Raw genomic sequence first — 10,340 nt, 5'->3', positions numbered from 1 at the left:
CCCTTTGATGAGCAGAAGAAGGAGATATATATGAAAGAAGAGCCCTCCGGAAAAGTGATATCCTCTTGACATATGTCTCCCTCAGAAAGTCTTCAATCTGGAGTTGCTGAAACTGATCATCCTTCATCTACCTCACTTGAAAAACCATAAATGATACCAAAATATCTGATATCATTCCACATAAAATATGCAAATATCTCCCTGAAGAAGATATCGGAATCATTACAAATCTGTACTGAGGCCTAAAAACTGATCTTCATCATGCCTCAACTTGCCCTGCCGTAAATGTCAAAAATTGTTGCTACCAAAATTCATAACTACCCCAACTGCCTCTAAGACCATCAAATCACTTTGAAACTTGCTGGAGAAGTTAAGAATGATGAAAATATCTCTATATTTGGTTGCAATTTCATCTGCAACATTAAATTTCACATTTCACCATGAAGACCCTGAAAATAGAAAAGCTCCTGTAGCTACCACTAGCTGATACCTGCTCAAAAATTGATTGCAAAAATGAAGAGTTCGCTCTCCCCTGGTTCCAACAGTATATTGCACTCCACAATTTGGACAAAAACTAGGCCCCTGAGAGCAATCTGAAAATCTGCATCCCGGGCTGAACTGAGCAATGATAAAATGAAAAATTTAAAAAGTTATATAGTGTGACTATTTAAAACTTTATAAACATATCAAATTTATCAACTTGAAATTATGTGCGTTGAAAAAAAATGGGATTTGATTTTATAAATCATTTTGACTTTCTTCCACTTATCCCTCGAATCCATTATAGGCCATGTGTCAATTTGTTATTTGCTGAACAGAACCCCCTATCTTTGTTGTCGCAGCATCGGCGGGTGAAAGAAATTGTTTTACGATTCTACGGCAAGGCAAGATCGCAACATCGTAGATAGAAAAATTTATTCCCACGACCTTACGAGAATCATATCTCGTAAGATCGTGGGCCCTCTACCGATCACCTCCGATCTTACGCGGATGCTGTAACATCGGGCGAGCATGAGCCACATCCCTCGACCACACGACAAAGTCGTAAGGTCGGGGTTCCATAAAATTGCCCCTCCGATCTCCCGACCGAGCGGTCAAACAACATTGACCCTGCGGCAGGCAACAAGCGGGCCCCCATTCACATGAGCTGGACGTCACATAAGACGTGGATCTTCAATTTACAATAACTTTTGTGTTGGTGAGTTTAAATATACTATCAAATTAAGAGCCCGAATGAATGTGGGACATCTCCCATCCCCTGCGCATTTCAACGCCTGATACGGTGGGTAACTTTCACGCCTTCTTGTTGCGTGCATAGCTCAGAACGTAACATCATGAGATGAGAAATCTGTTGCCACAAAATGCTCTACCCCTTATTGCATAAGGCTCCCTGTTACATGCCTCTCCTACAAAAAATGTGACCTGTCTTGACATTTTTGTGGAACTTCCTTCCATGCCTGCATGAATCCAAGGATTTACAATTCAATATACTACTGATTGATCTGCATTGTGTATTGATGTTGTACAACTACAACCATATAATGTCAATGCAAGGATAAATTGATGTTTGCATTGAATGGCTGAGCAATGGTAATGGTCTCAGATACCCAATTAGTTGCTAACTTTAGGTGTAGATATCCTATCACAATATTGCCACCTCCACAATGCCAAGATGCTGATCGCTGCTATGATATATTGAAAACGATTGTGATGTGCCAATGTTGATCGTGTCACTTCTGTCATTGCAATGAGATATTCCATCTGTGAGAGCCTCTCATTTGATGTCACTTATATGCTTATTCCTTTCTTGTATAGTATTATGCAAGTCTTCCACAAGCTTATTCTTCTTTTGCAAATCTTCATTGCACATATTTTACTTAGTCTGATGGAATCAGTCGGACTCGAAAGTGGGTCCGACTAAAAATATTTTCATTTCTGGACAACTGACTCCTGGAGTTGATCCATTGATCTCCTTGAACGAACTAGAATTCAATTTGAACGTTGAATCATCACTTAAAACTCATTTCATAACTGTTCTTCAAACTGTGATTTTTGTGTCAAGAGGCCTATTGCCTGGCTCTAAAAACTGTCATAAACACCTGATTGGGCTCCGAAACTATGGATCTATCATCTCTCTGACATGCTCAACAAGTCTACCAAATCTTGTCGCATGACGACATCAGGGGCAGAAGATATCGACCTCCAAAGTTGCCTACTTCAAACTGCTTGCTGATACACATGTCAAAAGATAAAAAAATTGTGTTTGGTTTGAGCCTCGAAAACTGGGTAAACGGGCACTTGAGATTCTGAAAACTGGGGAATTTGTTCTATGCCATGAGGAGAAGATGACTTTGTGATTAGGAATCGTGACAAATCATGGGGAAAAATTGGCGAGCGTCTGAAGATGGCTACTCAGAAATGCAGGACAGTGATCAACAATAAAAGGTGTTTTTGGCAAATGGAATGGCCCTAGAATTGTATGCAGATGGATTCATCAGGATCTATAAACTGGCATACTTGGAGTATTTCTAGAGTAAAATGTAGGGGAACAAACCATTTAGTCCTACCAATCATGGGCACAAAGATATGATGCCTCGAACAGGGGTCCCGATCAATCTGCACCTTCAGAATACCAGTGAAACTTTAAAAAATTGCAAATGGAATCGCGTTTGAAAACTGATCAAACAGATTCATCACAAGCTCAAAACTGGAACGTAGAAAGTCTCTGACCCCTAGAATATGATGCAAAAGGAATTTTCTCACTTGGGTCAACTGGTCAAAAGTTATAACTTGTCAAACAGGGCTACCCGAAATTATGAACAAACTGCAAATTTATAGCAAGGGTAACTGACCAACTTTGAGGGGTTCGAAACCTAGTGAAACGGATTCGAAACGACTTGAAACTCAGAACATAGGTTCTTTGATATGTATAGTAAACTTCCTCAAAGTGGGGAGCTGTAAAACACAACTGGGTACCAGATATTCAAAGGCAAACTGGGCTCTCTGTCGCTGTTTGACACTCGGGCAGAACGTGCAGAACTGACAACCATTCAAAATGGAACTTCACCGAATGGTTTGAAACGTCAATCTAACATTGTGGGACACATATGCAAGCTGAAATGAAGGGTGTTAGAACATAAAACACCATTAGGCATGAATTCGACTCCCTTTTTACAAGTGTGCAAAATTTAGTAACAGTAGTAGAAGACGATTTTCAAAGAATGGTTTGCACACATCCTAGGCATTCCAAATTCCTGTGCCTACCCACTTCAACTAAATCATTCTTACCCTATAAAACTACAAATCCATGTATCCACTCACAACCTCCAAAATCCGTTATCCAATATACAGAAACATCTATGCAACAAAACAGACAACAAGGAAAATATATAAACGTGGATCCTTCTTTAGGTAGGTAATTTTTTTATATAAAGGATCATCCCTAATTTGTCCGAGATAACAAGGCACATAATGGATGTGATAAAGGGAAGCTAATTTTTTTTTCTTTCTACAATTACTCTAGTAGACAAGCCTTTGAAGACATCAAAGGAACCAATCCATAAGCTCCTATGAAAGGCAACCCAAAGGAGCTAAATTCAAATACTACAACAAATGAAACTACAACAAGATCCAAAATAAATGATTGCATATTCCAAAATAGCAAGATAAATGAACAAATGCATTATTATACACAAAACCCTAGGCAAAATATGCCAAATAGCCAAATTCTAGTAGAAAACGAAACAAACGTTGCAATAGAATACATAATTAACAAAAGAGAACAAATCTACCCTTTCCAAAAGCACACAAAATACATGGTAACAAGATTTAGCTCTTTATAAATAGTTCTTTAACAAGGAAAGAAATAATACACAAGAAATTACCTAACATAATCACCTTTCAGCAACTTTCACAAACATTGAAAGCAAAAATGTCTCTGGAACAAAACAACTTCTCACAAGCACTCACAAGCAAGTGTGGAATTTTCCCACTACCTCTGTAATCAATAACTAATATTAAATAGAAACTGTCCATGAACACATTTCAACATGTCAATTCAATGTAATCAACAGACGACGATAAACATTCCCTAAGGTGATTAAAAGACATGCCAAAGAATTCAAACCACATTTTCTCTCAAAAGTGAGCTATTCTCTGATAACGATGACAACAAAACAATGCAAGTTATAAATCCGAATCACAATATGATAGATTTTCATCTGCAATTTTGATTGGAACACTGCATTTGATAAGAGAATTGACCAAAAAACAAGCAAAGCATTAAAGAGGAACCCTGACACATGATAATTATTGTACGCAATACTATTATGCAAACTGTTTACAATGAGTTGCATTGGAAATCTTACAATATTTCACTTGTATATTAATAGAAACAAAACAAAAAAAAAACCACCAAAACATGAGAACCTGACTATAGCAAGAACCAACCAATCAAAAATTTAAAATATTAAGTTTGACAAAAACAGAAATAATACCATACAATAAACATTGCAAGTTAAAAAATAAAATTCACCCATTAGAGCAAACGAAAATCACTAAAAGCTTCCACAAGGATGCTATAGTATGGTGGCATTCGTGAGGAACTTAAAAAAAAAGATTCATTCTTAAAATATTCCCAAAAGAAATTGTTTCCGTATATCAAAAACCAAAAAAAGAGAGGTTAAAAAGCTGACGTAGAAGCGAAAGATAGAAGACGAGAGGGCGCCTTCAGGAAGCTGGGAGTGAGTGTTTGGTTCAAATGAGGGAAATAAAAATACAATTTTTTTGGTTGCAACTTGAGAAAAGCATGCATTTGCATCAATGATATTGAAGGGGCAATGTGCGGAAGCTTCGAATTGCAGAGGCCATGGAGAGTGTCGATATATGCATTAACGATGTGCTGACGGACGACGGACTTAGAGCCATTCTGGCCAAATTGGAGGGCGGCAATGAGAAAAACAATTACGGGCTAGTGTGCAAGCGCTGGCTGCACTTGCAGAGCGCGGAGCGAAAGCGGCTGTGCGTGCGAGCGGGGCCGCTCATGCTGCGCCGCATGGCCGCTCGCTTTACTCGTCTGCTCGATCTCGATTTCTCTCAATCCGTTTCCAGATCGTATTTCCCAGGCGTCTCCGATCAAGATTTGACTGTCATTGCCACTTCCTTCCTCTCTCTCCACATTCTTAATCTTCGAGAATGCAAAGGTAAGAACTACCCTTATTTCTCCAAACAAATTTGAACTCTGGTTGTATAATTGGTTTTTTTGGAAGGTCTTGATGACTATGAAATTTGAAGCGAATGCATGCCTTTTCGAATTATTTTAGCTCTTATATGTTTCATTTGTAATGCTGTCTCAGATATCATGGCCCTATTTTGGGGATTAATTATTCAATCCCGAGTTTTTGGGTTAAGTACGTGGAAACATTTTGGTATCACGTGTGCGGATCATAGACCTTTTGTAATAGCGTCGAAACCCAAGGAGTATTCGTTGCATTAAATTTATCTGTGTGAACGATTGGGGTATTCATTTTGCCAATTCACCTGGATCCCTACCCTTGGTTTCTGATGAATTCTCTGCAAGTTATTTAACTTCAACCATAGACAAAAAGCCACTTAAACAGTAGGCCTTTTCTTATAGGATATTGTTGAAGCAAGGCCACATTTCAGCTCTTATCAATAAATTATACCTTTAATCGCTCCTCTTTTTCCAGACATTTTTACCTGTTTTTTCTAATTTTGTGGGGTCTTTAGTGTTAAATACGGACTTTGTCTGGAGCCGAAATAGGCAGATGGCTACTCCTTTATTTGAAAAAATGTGGAAACCATCCCTACACATGAAGTCCCTGCAGAAGAAAAGAATTGTCCGGAAATGATGTTTTAATATTTTATTTGGTAAGAGGGGAACTAGGAGTAGATTAAACCCTTACGCTCTTGCACACATAGCGCTTTGACTTTATTAACATTCGAATTTGCGTTGTTTGCATGGTGGTACCTTCTCTGTTAAACACTAAACTACTTCTCTATAGCTTTTTTAGCTCTCCAATGATCTGGAGCATATTCCTTTTAAGAATTTGCACCCACACCGGTTCACTACCCTCACTGGATTTCTCGGTCATCAGTTTTTTGATCATTTTTCTAATTGTGAGGATGTAATCTTCTGACTTTTAATATCCATCGCTAGATTGTATTTGTCCTAATGCAAAGAGCGTGGAAAAATCATCATTTTTTTGGCAAGAAGGGTACAAGTACTTCAAGAAACTGTCACTTATCAAGTCAACGGTTGGTACTTTTTTGTTGATCTCCATGACTATTTCATTCGCATCTTTGAGGAGCTTAAAGTCTTTCTTAAATGCCTTGGTGCTTTTTTCCCTGGAGGTCTAAGTTTTTGCTGGTGCATTAGTAAATCAATCTATTGTTCCCCCTTGGAGCGTCGTTGCAAATGAATGCAATTATTGTTGGTCATCCATAGCTACCCCTGGATTGTTGCAACAAATGAATGCAATTAGTGTTGATCATCCGTAGTCCCATTTGCAACCCAGAAGGTGATACATGTTCTGTAGTATTTTACTATAACTCAGCGCATTTGTCAATGGTTGCAGCTCTTACCTCTTTGAATTTCAGTGTTGTTGAATGCTCCAAATCTATAATGTGTTCTGGCTCTGCACAACTCTTTTTGTGCAATCCTTATCCTGATGAAGGCCTGCCTTGCATATTGTCTTATTATTGCAGCAATTGGCAAACATGTCTAGATCCCTGATTCTTTCCCTGCCCAAATCAATCCGTGTGATGCTTTGCTTGTTTGTAGTTACCATTCTTTTGTTGCTTACTCCGCTTTGTCATGTTGGCTGCCTTAGTCTTCTTTGTTCACCACCATCAATCAGTTGGTCTTCAGGGAATTGATATTCGGTGCATAAGAGGCTTTATCTTAAGTCTGTGAGGAAGTCATCAGTCTCTATCTTGAGAGAAGGAATTTCCTTTCAAACGGTGTAATTGACTTCTTACAATTTTTCAGGCAGCCATGCTTTTAATATTTGGAAGCGGCATTACTCACCCAACACCCACAATAGCCCCTTGGTGTGGAGAGCAGAGATTTCATTGATGCAGAAAGCTGATTCAGGATTTCATGAATTTCTTTAAAGGATGAACCACTGATGTATCTGGGGTTGGAAGCCCGTGTCCTTTTTGGGGTGGAAAGACTTTATTAGAACCAGCTTGAGGGGTAATGTCTGTGATTGATTACATTTTTTGGTGGTGCAAGGTCCAAAACTAGTAAAGAATGACAGAGCAGCTTTGGATCTGATACAGGTGTGCTGAAGAGGTCCCTGAGGAACAACTTGAATATCTTTCAAAACTAGGGTATGAGGAGGCCAAAGATGCAGTCGTTCAGGTTCTGGGTGTTGATTTCTGGTCCCACGGTCATGTTTATGATGTGGAGGTTTTTGAAAAATTTCTCACCCTTGTAGTCCAAATTCTTGTGCATTCATAATGGTGTGTAAGAGTGGCGGATAAGTCTATTTGGATAGAGCTCTACACAACAGTGTTTGAAGTGGTTGATGCTGTTCCAGTTGTGCTTAATTGAAGAGTTATGTGTTGAGAATTCTGGATCTGAACACTGAAGGGAAAAAGACCATCTCCAAAAACTCTGGAATTTGTTTAAAAGGGGAAGGGAGAAGAGGAATGATGTGGAGGAATTTCTGGCCTTCATGAACAATAATGAAGGACTGAATCGCTCGAAGATATTGACAGGAGAGTAGAAATAGGGACCAGAGTCAGTTTCTTTTACAATTAGTACTGACTTCTCCAGGATAAGGTACCAATTGTCTTTAAAAAACACCGACATGATAAATAACCATCAATGAATAGAGAATCTTTTGAACAATGCTTTCTTTAATTTTAGATTTTAAGTATATATTTGAATGCTCTTTGGAAATTGGCTCAGGATTTTCTTGGTGATCAGTTGCAGAGGCATTTAACTTTTTAAGCTAATGGCCACAAGGAGTAAAATATTATATATAGCTTTTACATGCCTTGGCTTGGAACCATCTAGGTATACATTATATCCTTGGGTGATAAACAGTATACACCTCTTCTCTAGTGCCGATTGCTTGCCTTGCACTATCACAATTTATTTCTTACCAATATTTAAAAATAATAAGTTTCGAGTCTACAAATATATCTCACACAAGCATTTGAGCCACTTAATACTAATATGTAGCTCTTTATGAGCAATAAAATACTTAGTCCTTAACGAACAACTCTGTAATCTCTCCTTCTTGAAACAGGATTTAAGAGTAAACAATAATAATAAAATAAAAATAACATTTAAAATAGAAATATAAAATAATAAAGCTAAACATAACATAACTAAAATTTAGTTGAGTTTAATGGATGGTCAAAAGGCATGAGATGAAAAGTTGCAATTCATTCAAACATTTGATATAAATATCAAAAGGGAGAATAGAACTTCATTTGAAAGGTGGAGAGTAGGAAGAGAAAAGTGAAGATGTCAACCAAGAAAGTATTAATAGAGAATAAAGTAAGGAAGTGATTCTTTTAAAAGACAAAAGTTATGAAGGTTTGTGAACTTCATTTAAAAGGTGGAGAGGAAGGAAGAGAAAAGTGAAGGTGTCAACCAAGAAAGTATTAATAGAGAAAAAAGTTAAGGAAAGTGATTCTTTCAAAAGACAAAAGTTATGATGGTTTGTGAACTTCATATGAAAGGGGGAGAGGAAGGAAGAGAAAAGTGAAGGTGTCAATTGAGAAAGTATTAATAGAAAAAAAAGTAAGGAAGTGACTCTTTTAAAAGAGAAAAGCTTTGAAGGATTGTGATTCTTTCAAAAGGGTTGTAATTATGAAAGGTTGTTACTCTCCCAAGGGGTAGAAATGATGAAAGGTTGAGACTCTTTCAGAGGGGTGTAATCATGAAAGTTTGTGACTTTCACAAAGGGCAGGAATGATGAAGGGCTTGGGACTCTTTTGGAGGATAACAATAGTGAAAGGTTGTGATTCTTGTGAAGGTACAGACATGATGAAGAGGGATGACTTTTCCCTCGCATCGGAAGATATAAACAGGAGAAGGTTTCATGTGAGGAGGATGCAAGGAAGATCAATTGGGGGGAATAGTATATTATCAAAGGCAACACAATGGAATGTGGTGACTCTATTCTTATCAAAGGAAGTGACCTTTTCACCAATAAAATATAAAGGAGAAATGTATCATCACTGACCAGTACATCAAATCAACACTCACTCAATCATCACTCATCAGTCAATGAATTCCCATTAATTCAATCATCATTTACTAATATATCAAATCAGAGGAAATCATTCAGTCATCCTTCAAACATCGATTGGGAATCAAGAAAACAGATCAGCAAATCAATTTGTTCCATCAATTCAATCAGTTAATATTATTCATTTAAAAATTAACCAAGTCAGAGCCTCAAAGAAGTGAGATAAGCTTTTGATCAAGAAAGAGGCTTGCTGTCTCACAACCAATAAATTTAGCCAGCAGAATTCTTTATTGCTCATGTGTTCGGTGTGATACATAATACATGAAATTCCAATCTTGCCAATTTTTCATTTGTCTTACATTTGATAGGATTTTGGAATGTCATGCAGATAACATTTTGGTACTGATATATGTATATATGTTGTTATTCTTGCCATTATGATGTCTATGAATAATATAATAGATATGTAAGATTCCTTCAAAGCTGTCATCAAATCTGCTGTCCTATCATGGAGGGGAGATTGTACATACAAGGGATGCAAGTAGCACAAGGTTCCATTTGAGTAGTAACCTCGAGGGGGCTTGGGAGGCCAAATGGTGGGTGTCATTCTGTGCATTTGGTCTTGATGGATAGGCGTGAGGCACCTTGTATGATCTGCCATGGTGCTTCATAATGTGGATGGATTGTTGGAAAAAGCCTTAAGGGAATCCCACATGTACATTATGTAAATTATAATGATAATTTGAATTTTATTTATAACGTTGCTAGATTCTATGTTTATTCACTTTTCATAATGACAACTAATATGGTTGTAGGCTCTAAATCAAGATATAAAATAGGTAATTTACATTTCTAAATATAATCGATACCTTATGTGGGAATTTTGGGGTGAATTTGAGTGACTCCAATAGGGGACATTACCATTACAAATATAGAAATTTCTATTAGAAGCCAAATGATAGATTACTAAAAGTCACCACTTAGAATTCCTCCTTAGATGTCACTTTGGGGATTTGGACTTGGACAATGAGAATCCATTGCTTTAACCACTTGATCTCAACCCCTTTGATTAGTCCATATTTCCAAATACAATGCCACACGGTTTTCAAA

General features: G+C 37.5%; 1 pseudogene across 1 annotated transcript in view; it reads left to right on the top strand.

Annotated features, from left to right (window-relative positions):
- Positions 1-4,671: 4,671 nt before the first annotated feature.
- Positions 4,672-10,340, top strand: part of LOC149578387 (uncharacterized) — an 82,479-nt pseudogene continuing 76,810 nt past the window's right edge. Inside the window, exon 1 of the transcript XR_016364410.1 lies at positions 4,672-5,201. The product of XR_016364410.1 is annotated as an uncharacterized LOC149578387 (transcript). The remainder of the gene's footprint in view (positions 5,202-10,340) is intronic.

The sequence above is a fragment of the Cupressus sempervirens genome, chromosome 1 (genome assembly GCF_028749045.1).
Source record: "Cupressus sempervirens isolate cs-2001-9-10 chromosome 1, ASM2874904v1, whole genome shotgun sequence".
Lineage (NCBI taxonomy): Eukaryota > Viridiplantae > Streptophyta > Pinopsida > Cupressales > Cupressaceae > Cupressus > Cupressus sempervirens.
Note: the sequence above shows the minus strand (reverse complement) of the source record. Positions and strands in the feature narration are given on the sequence as shown.